Source organism: Balaenoptera physalus, assembly GCF_965194825.1.
Source record: "Balaenoptera physalus genome assembly, chromosome: 3".
Lineage (NCBI taxonomy): Eukaryota > Metazoa > Chordata > Mammalia > Artiodactyla > Balaenopteridae > Balaenoptera > Balaenoptera physalus.
Genome location: NC_138890.1, coordinates 169,785,648 through 169,800,569, shown reverse-complemented (window position 1 = coordinate 169,800,569; position 14,922 = coordinate 169,785,648). Strand labels below are relative to the sequence as shown.

Genomic DNA, 14,922 nt, shown 5'->3' with positions numbered 1-14,922 from the left:
TATGGACCATCCCATCAATGCAGCCGTCACTGTGAACACCAGGGAAGTTAAACCATAAACAGAACCCCCTCATTCGCATGGAAAGCTGATAGCAATGTGGGAAGGCGTGATAAGACCCGTTATTATTCTTGGAACAAAACATCTCGCCCTGTTGGCCATTTACGTCGTCATGTGCTTCAGATTGCCCTTGGGCAGGGCTATGCATTATTTACTGACAATTTCTCAAGTCATGCTGCCTTTCCAAATATTGTAAAAGAAGCTGTAAATCAGAAAAGTGGCATGAAATTTTGGTGACAGCTGCTTGTCTCAAAGACTCCTAAGGTAAACCACCAAACCATAGCTTGATGTAATAGCACGGTCTTTACCCACATTCCTTGACAAACTCCTCACCCCCAGCACATTAGGTCTCTCCTAGTTGCATATTCTGGGGGACACAGGGGTCTTTCAACAGAAGCTAAAAAGATGCAAATTGATCATAAACATCCTGAGATGAGAAAGACCCAGCTTTCATGATTTCCCTCTGCTGTGAACCTTGGGAGAGGTCAACCTCCCCATCATCATCTTCTTCTCTTGGCCATGGATGGCAGCAGATGGGAACTCCACCACTTGGCAGACAAGGCACCTGACAAAGTGTGGACACCAAGTAACAGTTTTGGTTCTATCTGAACCATACAGTAGTAGGAAAACAATAATCATCATGGAGGAAATCTGAAGAACTGGAAGGTTTTAGCGCTACACCTAGTCCTTCTGCCATCAAAGGACAAACTGTCAATAGAAAGACTCTTCCCCTCGTTCCCTTGCTTCACCTTTCCCACCAGCACTTTTTCCTTTTGTCAGTCCTACAGCCCGCACGGGCTCTACAATGCTCCTTATGGCTACAACAGACCTTTAAAGAAAGGAAGGGCAGAGAACTTACAAGGACACGAGCTCTCCTCCTTCAAGGACATTCACTTTGGGAACTGTCACTGCTCAGAAGACATCTTCATCCCTGCTGAAGTCACCAGAGGGAGCCCCCTTCTCCTCGATTTCAATTTGCTCTGACAGACACACAGTGATCGAGGAACCGCAGGCTTCCCAAAGCAAAATGCTGTGCAGGAATTTCAGAGCCGTCCTTGGCTTGTCAGCAGACATCGGCAGCTCGGGGAGAAAGCTCTGTTGCAACTCAGCCAGCGTGCCAGCCCACGTGCCAATACACGATCTCACAAGCAGAAAAGCATCCCCGCCCAGATTATTCCAGCCCGGCCCCTTCTGGCTCCCACCAGGGCACGGAGGCCAGCACTGTGTTTCAGAAGGAAGTTTCACAGCCCTGTTAAAAGAAGAATCATGGTGGGCTCCCACAAGTAAGGCCACATCTTCAACCCGGAGCAAATGAAACTTTCTTTTACCTTCCAGCCACACTCTCCCTAAGCAAAATTTAAAAAGAGAAACTAGAGATGCAAAGTAACCATTGTTGTCACTTGCTCGGTAGATGTGCCTAGTTTCCTCACCCAGCTTGTTATTCAAGGTGCTATTTATTACAAAAGCTCTAAAATCATTGTTCTTCTCCAGGTCAAAGCAGAAGCACTGATGTCCAGAGATAATGAGGCCACACAAGGACAGGCAGGAAAGTGTCCAAAGAGGTCTAATTCCATCAGGAAGAAGGAATGTCTGAGAGCTGCTTCAAAGGCTGGGAAGTTTTCCACCAGTGATGGTGCAAATACCAATGACATAGGGATTGACAGAAAACGCTGCTTCCTTACCAGGAGCTTAAACATCTACTTTGCACCTATGGGATTCAGAGTACAAACGGAGTTGGACAACTCCAAACATTCCTTCTTTCAAATGGTAACTGATATTCATGAAAGAAAAAGAAAATACAGTCAATCTTCATTATTCAGATTCCACATTTAAAGATTCCATATTTGTGAATTCACCTACTGGCTAAAACTTATTTGTTACCGCAAATCGTGCTGTTGGCTGTAAGTGCAAAGGTAAAGGATCAACTATATATTAAATAAGGTGTCTTTATCAGAAATATGCATTAAAATGAGGTTCTTTATTCGTAGGTTGATGAAGACGTTGGGACCAGAAGCTCGCAGGAACCTAGCCCTGTACGTCCCCTAGGAGCAATGATTCAGGACTAGCTAATTCAGGGTTCATGATGACCTTACGGGGCATGAGTACTATGAGTCCTCCATAAGGACAGACTGTAAATAGTGAAGGTCATGAACAAAAGACAGAATACCATAACCATGTCCCAGCTCTACATGGGAATGTCAGACGCTGGCTGACGTAAGATGATGTGAAGGTGGGCGGCAGGATTGCGTGAGTGGAGTGTATGTCACACAGAGGAGGGGCCACCTCGATGGACAGAGATAAGGGGTCAGGCAATGGAAACTCCAAAGACACAAGCTACCTGACTGTTCCTGAGAAGAAAACTATTGGCCCTCTGGCTTCTGAGGAGCCCAGAACTTATCACGCTAGCAGCGAACTGTGGGAACCCCTGGTGCCTGGCTGTCTGGCATTAACCTTTCTAGAGTGACAATTAGACCCCTCAGAAACAGACATCGGGATGATCCCGGGCATCAGGGATGACAGGCCAGTGGCCAAGGTCACTTGCTTGCCGACTGGGGGCTCTGGCTTTGGCTGGCAGGACTCTCTAGAGCCCTCATTAGATGATGTGAACCAGATCCTTGGGTTCTGCAGCAGATGATGATCCTTGCTCCCTCGATTTAAAGGATGACGACAGTCTAAAGAGTTGATTGTGTCTCATTACACTTGAGATAATAGATGCCTGACAACTGAGGCTATTAACTTGAAGTTCCAAACACATCACACTGGCCCTCTGGTATAGTCCCATCGGTCACATGTCAAATAGGAAAGTGTTTTCTTGCTACACAGCGAGTAAAGGAGAAAACGCTAAACTGGTACAGACCGGCGAGTACTGTTTTTTTTTCCTAATCCATGAAAGTCTTAATTCAATTGAGTCACTACACTACAAAGTACACTGAGACCTTTAACATTAAAAAACAAAATAGGCAAAGCAATCCATAAAGGCCATAAAATAAAAAGGCCCAAAGCCATTACTTTCTTGTTTCCTTATGGTTTTACAGGCTTTTTCCTCTAGAAAATTCTCCCCTTTTATTACAATATTAAGAATTATAGGGCTTCCCTGGTGGCGCAGTGGTTAAGAATCCGCCTGCCAATGCAGGGGACACGGGTTCGAGCCCTGGTCTGGGAAGATCCCACATGCCGCGGAGCGACTAGGCCCGTGAGACACAATTACTGAGCCTGCGCGTCTGGAGCGTGTGCTCCGCAACAAGAGAGGCCGCGATAGTGAGAGGCCCACGCACCGCGATGAAGAGTGGCCCCCGCTTGCCACAACTAGAGAAAAGCCCTCGCACAGAAACGAAGACACAACAAAGCCATAAATTAATTAATTAATTAATTAAGAAAAAAAATTTTTAAAAAAAAGAATTATAATTACTACCTTTTGGAATGGAACTGACTTCCTTGTAAACTACACTCCTCCTTTTATAATGAAGAAAAGGAAAGAAAACTGAGCATCTCCCCCCCCCCCACCTATACACAGGGAGTTGTCCAAAGAAAGAGAGTGAAAAGAACAGAAATGGCTCACATGTGCCCTCAGACTAAGAAAACATACTGAAAAAGCAATGCACAATTTCCCAAGATCAGAAAGAGTACTTTCAACCATGATCACAAAAATATAAGCCGGTAGGCGCCACAGACACATTCATAGAGAAAATCAGAATCATCTATAAATGATAAATCAAACCCAAGAATGATGGCTATGAGTCAGGTACCTGCATTTTTATTTCACCAGCATCAGACAGGGCTGTATCTTGCCTACACCTGAAGCTGTGATTATTGCAGACTAACCACACCTCTCAAGGAGTTTCCTGGTTAGTTAGCAGACCAGGGGCTTAGCTCTCGAGACTAGGAGGTAATGTGCCTACATGAACAGGCCAGGACAGGAAACGGGTTTCAGACTGGGATCGAGCAATCCTGTAATAAGAAATTGTGAGAATTTGGTTTTTAACGACTATTCCATCTGGCTTTTCAGCCAAAGCTGTCTCTAAAAAGTCCCTGCTCTCTCCGAATACTAGATGCTAAAAATAAGGACGTGTGTATACGTTACTGAGAGTTTGGAGAGATCTAGTGGCAGCATGAAAGGAAGGCTTAAGCACCACTAAAATTTTGAGCTGAAAAGCAGAGAAACAGTTGGTATTTGACTAAAACTTTCAGAAGACCCTTCCAGGTAGTATGAGTCAGCAGGGTACACGTTATCTGGAGAGCCTCAGAGGCACAAAGCACAGAGAGAAGAACGTGCTCCAAAAGAGTCTGAGGACGACCAGAGAAGGTGCTTAGAAAGAATCAAGTCTCCATCCGCCAATTACAGCAGAAGTCAGCTCTTTGTTTCCAAGAGGTCTGCAGTTACGGGACTTAGATCGGGGCATAAATTCTAATTAAAGTAAATCCTTCTAGGTTCCCTGCAGAATTTCTACTCACCGGCTTCATCTTCCAGCAGGGTTTGAATTCCTTGTTACCCAGCTCAACAAAGAGCTACTCCGTCCCCAGCTGGGCCAGGGAGGGACATACGTGTCATGGTCACACTGTGCCTTCCTGGGCAGTTTAATCTCTCTTCTACAACTCACTGCAAATAATTGCTGCTATAAAGACAAGTGTCAAGAATCTGAGTGCAGGTGAGAATCAGGATTTGCCTGGGGAAGAAGAGGGGGTAATTGAAAGCAGAGAACAAAACATCACAAAAGGAGAAAACGAAAAACCCTGACTTCAAGGGAATTCAAGGAGAACACGGAGAGGGGAGAAGAAAAGAGAAACGTTTCTGGTGAGTGGGCAGAGCCCCATTAGAGGCACCTGTGACTCTGGGTGCTAACAGAAAGCAGATGTGTCCGTGGCCTTGGTCTCCTGTCCCTTCAACCCGGTCCTAACGCTCCAAACAGTACCCCAAACCACAAAAGGGCTGGAGGAGACAAGGGAGGACTAAGTGGGTCCAGCTGCAATAACAAACCAGAAGGGTCGAACCGCGAAAGCTTTTAAAAATAAACAGTGTGATTCCAAGCGAGGGGGAAACCCAGCTCTGGGGAACTTCAAGGAGTACTGGACCTCACCAGAGCTCATTTTAAAAACCATTTAGAACTGCCTTTCAATGAGGTGTTTAAATGACAACAGAGGGGCCTGCCTCACCAAAAGAGAAGAGGATCAAACAGGGAAATCCTCAGAAGAACTCTACTCAGACTGCTCTACAGAGAGACTCAACTCGCCTTTCCTCTCCCCATGGAAACTTCCTTAGTCTTGAACAGGCCTCAAAGTCCCCAGGGCTTAATACTGTTACCACCTAAATTTTCTGAATCAATCCTAACAAATCAGCCCAACCATGTACCTATTTCAGAGCTTTTGGGAAATAACTGGTCTCCCTGTTTCTGCTAAAAACCTGCTGCTTCTAAGTTCAACTCCTGAAAGTACATGGCCCAGAACTTTCCAAGTTACTTTAAAAAGATCAGAAGAACATGTCACCCACCCATAATGGCTGTGCCTGAATGAATCCACAACTCCTTCTTCTCTAAGAAAAGTTGGAAAAAGGCTCCCCAGAACACTAGAAATGGCGCCATGACCCAAGTTAAAACCCTGTTACTACTTTCTACCTGGGTAGCATGGACACGGTTTTTTGTGGTTTTTTATTTTGTTTTGTTTTTTACCTTTCTTAAGTTGTTTCCCATGTAAAAGCAGGGAAGTAACAGCAATCAGGTTAAAAGAAAGTTATGAGCTTTCAAAACTATGAATGCCAAGTTCCTAGCTCAAAGAGTTGGTACTCAAAAATTCTATCACTATAACAAATGGAATTGTTCCTTAAACCAAAAAAGGGACGGCCTAGAGGGCCAGGGTTAACTTATTCTATGAGCCTGTGTCCACAGATTTACCTTTGTGGGTCTCATTGTTTAATCTATAAAATGAAGTTGGTATGTTTAGATAATTTTCTTTAATGCCAGTTTCAGGTCTAGAAAATCTAGTTGTCTGGGAATTTGGTTTCTTCCTCTGTATTGTGCAACTGCAAAGACTCATTCTATGCCTATCATGACATTTTTTTCTCCTAGCAACTTTTCCAGAAAAAAAAAGCAAAAACTAAGAAACATCAATTTGATGCCCTCTAATATGTAAGGACCATGTTTTGAAAGGGTCACAGGACAAGTTTTTGATATGAAGTACAAAAGGAAAAGGAAACTTATTCTCTAAAAATCAGCACCTCTCCATTCATATGAGAATGGGGCGGAGCAGTTATGCCTTACCATGTGGAAAGGTCCAGAGAGCTGATGACAAATGGGTCCCATTTTTTTCCCTAGTGATACTAGTTTTGTTCTAAATCTTCAAGTGGGCTACCTTCTAAAAATTGATCAGACCAGTCTTTTGGTCTTTCTCAACGATTCAGCATAACGTAGAAAGTATGAACCTGAGGTAACTGCCTGAAACTAAGAGGAGCGTTTGGCAATGAGGCACTTTCCTCAGATGTTCAGCTGCTCCACTGTGTAAGCACATCAGTAATAAACCAGTTAATGAAATATGGACGCAGGCACCCATCCACGTGTGGTCCAGCATGTAGGTTCAGGCAGCTAATGGTCGGATCGCGCATCAATACATAGAAGGTGGCTGCAGACTGCTCTGGAGCTGCATGATGAGTCCATTAGCTGAAGCTCCGGGATGGACCAGGGAAAGTGTCCGCAAACGGCTGGTTGTCCATATGTAAAAGTCAAATTTTCTATGAAATATATTACAAGAAGCTTTGGAGAGCCGTGGATGGCAGTGCCAACTCCGTGGAACATGTCTGAGCATCACCACTTGGGAAACCCAATGACAGCTAACAGGCAGGTGTAAGAAGCCGAGAGGCTCAGCCAGGGAGTCCCAAAGGGGTACACATTTTATAATCAAATTTGCATCAACAGTGACATCCTTTAAAACCATCACATGCTACTATCAGCTTCAGTCAGGAGAAGGTAAGCTATGCTGGATGAAAACTGATTCAGGTAGTCTTAGAAGACTAAGCTCTTGATTTCATCCATTTTCACAAGATAAAATATGGACCAGGAAGATTTTTAATCAATGCTGGTGGTAATAATTAAATACATAGTGCATTTTATAAATTATAAGGTTAATATCTAATATCTAATTTTTAAATTTCCCATAATTACATTGTTTTCTTTAAAAACTGGAAATATCTTCCAGAAAGCTATTGATGGATCATGTTTCCGGAAGACTCTAAGACAGCTCCCAGGATACCTGCCTTGCAAGATCCCCTTACTTGAAGGTAGGTGGGACCTGTGACTTGCTTCTACCAACAGAACACAGCAAAGGTGACAAGGTGATTACATGACTCTGTTATATTAGAGTGCAGCACCTGCCTTGCTGGAGTCTCCTTCTCCTAGCTGGCTTTGAGGAAGCAAACAGCCAAGCTGGAGAAGTTCACGTGACGAGGAGCTGTGGGCAGGCTCTAGTTGCTGAAGGAAGCCCCTGGCAAGAAGTGAAGCCCTCAGTCCTACAACCACTAGGAAATGAACCAAAAAGCAGATCCTTCCCTGTCAAGCCTTCAGATGAAACCCCAACCCCAGTCAACTGCCTTTGATTGCAGCATTGCTGAGAAGCCAGAGAGGCTGTATCCAGACTCCAGACCCACAGAAACAGTAAGATAATAGATGTGTTCTTTTAAGCCACTAAGTTTGTTGCATTATTTTAATATATTAATAAGATAACTGATACAGCCCATTAGAATGATACAAGCAATTTTATTTAAAATAAGCATATATAGGATACTATTCCATTGAACTGGTCTATCATAAACTATAAATATATATTTCTTAAGTGACTGATTTTAATAAGATTATTTTTAACTACAGCACAAAATCAAGCATTGTGTCAATAGATGGCTGATCCTCATTTTCCACTCACTACTCCACAGTGGTTCTAAAGATAGCAAGGCCTTAACCTAGTAAGAGAAATAAAGTTGCATATGATCAAAACAGCAACATTTGATCATTAGTTACTAACCATGGATAGTTCACTTTTAAATTGACCTGTGATTACTAAAAAATGTCACATCTATTATTGTCAAAGTTTATTTTCAAAATTCTGATAGTTTGTATAAAGCATTCCTGAGAACGCACACTAGAAGATTTTGATTTTGATGTTAACAATTGTATAAATGAAGGATCTGGTTGTCTGAACAGGCATGAGAAAGGTATTGCTAAATTGTTTTATGTAGACTGTTTCATGTTTGGGAGGTATATTTAGACTGCAGGATGTGTTGAAATAAACAGTCAGAATAGAAAACTAAAAACAGAATTACCATATGATCCAGCAATTCCACTCCTGGGCATATATCCAGACAAAACTATAATCCAAAAAGATACATGCACCCCTATGTTCATAGCAGCACTATTCACAACAGCCAAGACATGGAAACAACCTAAATGTCCATCGACAGATGAATGGATAAAGAAGTTGTGGTACATGTATGCAATGGAAGAGTACTCAGCCATAAAAAAGAAGGGAATAATGCCATTTGCAGCAACATGGATGCAACTAGAGATCATCATACTAAGTGAAATAAGTCAGAAAGAGAAAGACAAATACCAAATAATATCACTTATATGTGGAATCTAAAATATGACACAAATGAACCTATCTTTGAAACAGAAACAGAATCACACACATAGAGAACAGATTGGTGGTTGCCAAGGGGGAGGGGGTTGGGGGAGGATTGGAGTGGGAGGCTGGGGTTAGCAGATGTAAGCTTGTATATATATAATGGATAAACAACAAGGTCCTATTGTACAGCACAGAGAACTATATTCAAAATCCTATGATAAACCATAATGGAAAAGAATATTTTTTAAATGTATATATAAATATAAATATATATATACATATAACTGAATCACTTTGCTGTACAGCAGCAATTAACACAACATTGTAAACCAACTATACTTCAATAAAAAATAAATAAGTAAAATTTAAAAATAAAAAGATTTGTTTCTTATAGTTATGGAGGCTAGCAATCTAAAATCAAAGTGTCAGCTGATTCAGTTCCCTGGTGAGGGCTCTCTTTTCGACTTGCAGACAGACGGCCACCTTCTTGCTCAGATGGCACAGAGAGAGAAGCAAACTCTCTGGTGCCTCTTCTCACAAGGGCGCTAATCCCCTCATGAGTGTCCCACGCTTATGACTTCATCTAATCCTAATTATCTCTCAAAGGCCCCATCTGCAAATGCTACCACATTGGGAATAAGGGCATCAATATACAATTTTTGGAGGGACACAGTTGCGTCCATAGCAATAAGCATGAAAGTATTTTTTAAAGCATGTTTATGAGTTAATTTAAACTCATGATTGGATGTTTAAATACATGATTTCTGTCTATATTCTTTTAAAGAGTCTAAAAATGCATGTAATAAAATATAGTATCCTAGATTTCCAAGTAGGAAAATTTTGCTGCTTACACGAAGCTAAATGTTTTCAATCACATCTTCATTTGGGGAGGAAAAGGGGGAAATGTTTTCCTCCTCTTGACATGTTTAGCAATTTGAAACAGAACCAAATGTTCCATGTTTACATTTTGTAGCTCCCAGAAATTATGGAATTCCTTAGTTCATAGAATTTATTCTTCTCTTGTCATTGAAAGTGTACAATACAATCAAATGAAAATAAATACTATAGTAAAGCCATGTATTCCTCTACTTATAATAAACTGATAAGCCTTTGTCTTTATGTTTTGAAAAATTTTAGATTATTTGTTGCCTTAAGACATAAAGTTGGTTGGTTATCTATCATCTATTTTGCTATTCTTATGGAGAGTAAGCTTCCAATTATTCCCTCTGTTTGCTGTCTTAGACGTCCCTAAGCCTTGCTGAACAAGTAGCACAAGGCTTCTCTTTGGAACCAACCCCAAAGATGGCTAAGTAAACCAAATACGGACAGTCTACTGTAATTTACATCATTTGTGGAAATCCTCATTTTCTTAGTCACAGGCTTGGCCGTGCATTTAGCATAGAGATTTCCTAGCACAGAAATGATATTTAAAAGCTCTAGGGCAGAAGACCTAAATAGATGTTTCTCCAAAGAAGATTTACAGACAGCCAACAGGCACATGAAAAGATGCTCAACATCACTAATTATTAGAGAAATGCAAATCAAAACTACAATGAGGTATCACCTCACACCAGTCAGAATGGCCATCATCAAAACATCTACAAATAATAAATGCTGGAGAGGGTGTGGAGAAAAGGGAACCCTCTTACACTGTTGGTGGGACTCTAAGTTGGTACAACCACTATGGAGAACAGTATGGAGGTTCCTTAAAAAACTAAAAATAGAGTTACCATATGAGCCAGCAATCCCACTCCTGGGTATATATCCGGAAAAGATGAAAACTCTAATTTGAAAAGTTACATGCACCACAGTATTCACAGCAGCACTATTTACAATAGCCAAAACATGGAAGCAACCTAAATGTCCATCGACAGATGAATGGATAAAGAAGATGTGGTGCATATATACAATGGAATACTACTTACTCAGCCTTTAAAAAGAATGAAATAATGCCATTTGCAGCAACATGGATGGACCTAGAGATTATCATACTAAGTGAAGTAAGTCAAAGACAAGTATCATATGCTATCACTTACTTGTGAAATCTTAAAAAATGATACAAATGAACTTATGTACAAAACAGAAATTGATTCACAGACATAGAAAACACACTTATGGTTACCAAAGGGGAAGGGGGGGGGAGGGAGGGGTAAATGAGGAGCTTCGGATTAACAGATATACACTACTATGTATAAAATAGATAAACAACAAGGTCCTACTGTAGAGCACAGGGAACTATATCCAATATCTTGTAATAACCTATAATGGAAAAGAATCTGTAAAAGAATATATATATAACTAAATATATACATAAATAATATATATATATATCTAAATCACTTTATTGTACACCAGAAACTAACACAACACTCTAAATCAACTCTACCTCAATAAAAATTTTTTTTTAATTTAAAAAACACAAAATGTCTTTATCTTTTATTCCCTATATACTTCCCCTTTGTCTTTTACTCCCCTATATAGTTCCATTGTTATGATGGTTGCATTGCGACATACAATCTCGGCCTAAAGACTGGAGACCACTATGACCAACCTTGACCTCCACTCCAGTGCTAGAAGCATCTGTATCCCAAGCCTGAACTAAATGTGCAGCAAGTCTTCCAAAAAAGAAGGATGCACCAAGCTCTCAAAAAGACTCATATTATGGGGAACACTCAATTTATTTAAAACAAGAAAGTCTTATTTGGGAAAGACATGACCCGAAAAAAAAACAAAGGATTCTCAAGTGCAAAGTAATGCTTCCAACACAACCAGCGCTAGGTAAAATTCATTGAAACAAACAAAAAGAGAAGGGAGATTTGGTGATAAACTGCATTTGAAAGAGTTGCTTTAGATACAGAAAAAAACAAAGCTACACATAAACGTAAGGTATCACCTAAACGGGAGAAGTTGCCAATAGCCTCTGGGAAGGACAAGAGGTCTGGACAATATTAATAATTAAGCATGGTTTTCCTAGCAAATTAGTTTGTTTTTTTTTCTTAAACTTAGTCAGTAGCAATCATTCTATAAAGAAAACAGCCTTTCTCCTGGGTATGAAGTAAACACAGCAGAGCTGCGACAAAAATAAAGCAGCCAGAATTTGAAGCATACAAAAATCTGGGGCTAAAAATGGATATTCTCATTTTGCCTGTGAAATTATAGGTTTGGCGGGTGCTCCAGGCCACCAAGGTCTCCTCTGCCAACGCGACCTCCCTCTGTCCCCAAGGAGCTAGCTCTCCTCCAGCAGAGCCTTGCAATAGGAAATAACAAGGAATGTTTAATACACACATAGTAGGCGCTGAAACCACCGAAGTCATTCCAAACCAACAGATGCATCAATCAAACCCAGACTGGAACACGCTGCCCACACAGCAGTGCCCCTCACCCCCGAAAGCATTTTCACGGTCTATATTTTGTGGCTTTGGGGAAATGTTATCTATGTTGTTGTTACTGGTTGGTAAGCTACACTCTAAAGGCAAATCCTGAGGAGTCTTAAAATCAGTGATGCTATAGCAGGTTTCCTCCACAGTGGAAGCACTGACATTTGGGGTCGGCTAATTCTCTGTTGTAGGGACCAACCCGTGCATTTAGGGAGATTGACAGCATCCCTGGCCTCTACTCTCTAGAGGCCAGCAGCACCCAGTACTGCCCCCCGGGGCTATGAAAACAGAACCGTCTTTAGACATTGCCAGATGTCCCCCGGGGAGCAAAATTGCCACTGGTTGAGAGTCACAGGGCTAGAAGCATAGGATGGTATAACTTTCAAATGCAGGCATTGAAAAGGATGGGGTAAATCTATTTGCTGCCCTGGAACTATCTTTGAGACAAAGAGTTACATGAAAACAAGCAGGAGTCAGAACAATATCTAAGTTCCCATTTCTTACAAAGAGTCTGTGTGGTATGTTTCCGTCTGCTTAGAAAACTTCTGGAGAAAACCCTGAGACTTAATTCTGCTTGTCTCTGGGGAGGGGGATCTCGTTTACATTTTTCTACCATTTAAATTGTTTGCTATACTCCTTTTCATCACTTAAGAAATAATTTTAATAACTTTCCATATTTTTAAAATTGTAGCATTCAATATATTTTTCAAAAAACTATGAGTTTTTTGTTTGTTTTATCTTTTAGTCAAATTGCAGTTTATTTTTTTTTATTGAAGTATAGTTGATTCACAACATCGGTTAGTTTTGGTTATACATACATATATATGTATGTATACAGTGATTCAGTTATACATACAAATATATATTCATATATATATATGAAAATATATACCTATTCTTTTTCAGATTCTTTTCCCTTTAGGTTATTACAAAATATTGACTATAGTTCCCTGTGCTATACAGTAGGTCCTTTATGGTTATCTATTTTATATATAGTAGTGTGTGTATGTTAATCCCAAACTCCTAAATTATCTCTCCCCCTCCCCTTTCCCCTTTGGTAACCATAAGTTTGTTTTCTATGTCTGTGGGTCTATTTCTGCTTTGTATCAAGTTGAAGTTTAACTGGGGCTTGAACCTCGGAGCCTCAGCTGGGGAAGCTGGCTCCGGGGGCATGATGCCACCAGTGCCAGCCTCTCTCGGCCCTGGCACTGAAGCCTGCTGACCATCGCCGCCTACTCTGAGTGGAAACGGGGAGAAAATGTGTGAAAGTGACACAAGTGCCCATAAATGATTGCTCGCTGTGAGGCAACCTTAGCCCTAGAACAAGATCATGACGACTAATGGACTCAGGCCTCCTTTCAAACAGATGCGGGCGGCAAGTCCCACCCGCTGGTCTGCAACCGCCCGTGACTGGAGGTTTGCTGCACCATGCCTCCATGGAGGAATGTGGGGAGAGGTGCATGTCCAGGTTCCACGGGTCTCCTAGCATCACCCAAAACCTTTCGTTGCATCGGCAGTTTCAGGAGTCCCAGTTCCATCACCTGGAACGCACTCGAAGGCTGGATGACACGTGGTCGTTTAGTGCCGGGTTCTGGCTGCCCATCAGAATCAGTAAGGAAGCATCAGAATGCGGGGTCCCAGGCCCGTCCCAGACTCACTGAATCAGAATCTCTACTTGTGGGCCCTCAGAGTCTCAGTTTTAACAGGTTACCAGGTGATTCCTAGGAAACTGTCTTCTTATTTGTGAATTTCCTTGATTTTTCCGGTTAAAATCAGAATCTTACATAAAATACAGTAACTTTTCCGAGAGCTGAAATCTCAGGATTTCCCCCAAAGCCTCCATGTATTGATCTTGAAACAGGTGAGAGAAATTTATTCATCAGAGAACAGTTTCAATCACCCACAATGAGCTAAGTTAATATAATCCGTTTCAGTCCTTTGGGCCGACTGCCTGTAGATATTTAATTACACCATTTTGGGTCCTAGTCACTGCCTGGAGTTCTAGAAGCATGAAGAAGAGCGTGGAAGGCACTAACGTGGAGAAGCAAGAACAAACTTCTGTGAGAAGTTCCGTGTGGCTCAAGTGTAGACACCCCGGCAGGGAGTTTGGAGATGAGGTTACAAGTTAAAGTCATGCTCAGCTTTGGACCGGGAAGGCCTTAAAGTTCCCCTCGGCTTGACTAAACTTTAGGCACATTTCTTCCTGACCCTGGGCCCCTGGCTACCCTTTTCTTAGAACATTTACTTTAGAAAACTTAGAGTCATCAATTCTTTCTCTGCCCCTTTGAGATACAAATCTTCTCACAGCCTCGTGCCAGATTTACAACCCAGGATTGTCTGTCTCAAGGACCCAGAGGCCATCCTTTTGAAATGTGATCCTCAAGGAAGATAGGGAGCCTGTCTCCCAGTCTCTGGGGGAGGGTGGGAACCTAGCTGCTGGGTGCCAATTAGTAAACACAGGTGGTCTCATCACACCAGCCGGCCACCTCCCTAACACCCTCCAGAACTTTTGCATTAGCTCTCCCCAGCGCCTACAAACTCTTCCACTTTTCATTTCAGTGGGATTGAGTTCAGTCTCTCTCCTCTGTTGCAAGTGTCTTGACCCCTATTGCAATAGCCTTGAATAAAGTCTTCCTGACCTAAAGTCTAACTTCTCCAGTACAATTTTTCTTTGGCATTATCGAAGGGACCTGCATATAAGGAAAGTCTGCTTCTTACTTTATCTCAAGAGCGATGGGAATTCAGTGAGGTCTCAGAGCTGGGGGTGCACAGATCTGAGTGGCTGTTTATAAAGGTAATCTGGTTACCCTTGGGAGGAAACATGGATTGTTTGGAAACGAGGATTAAGCCACTAAAACTAAGAGGAGTCATGAGGCCAGTGAAGGAA

General features: G+C 41.8%; 1 protein-coding gene across 5 annotated transcripts in view; it reads right to left on the bottom strand.

Annotated features, from left to right (window-relative positions):
* The window catches only part of SEMA5A (semaphorin 5A), a 537,896-nt gene that overhangs the window by 423,515 nt on the left and 99,459 nt on the right, over window positions 1-14,922 (bottom strand). For 3 of the 5 annotated variants that reach the window (XM_082454375.1, XM_082454373.1, XM_082454371.1), the window contains exon 1: window positions 917-10,704. The exons of the other annotated variants lie outside the window; for them this stretch is intronic. The gene's annotated coding sequence lies outside the window, so the exon portion shown is untranslated. Of the gene's footprint in view, window positions 1-916; window positions 10,705-14,922 lie in introns of those variants that run through there. 5 annotated transcript variants of the gene reach the window in all.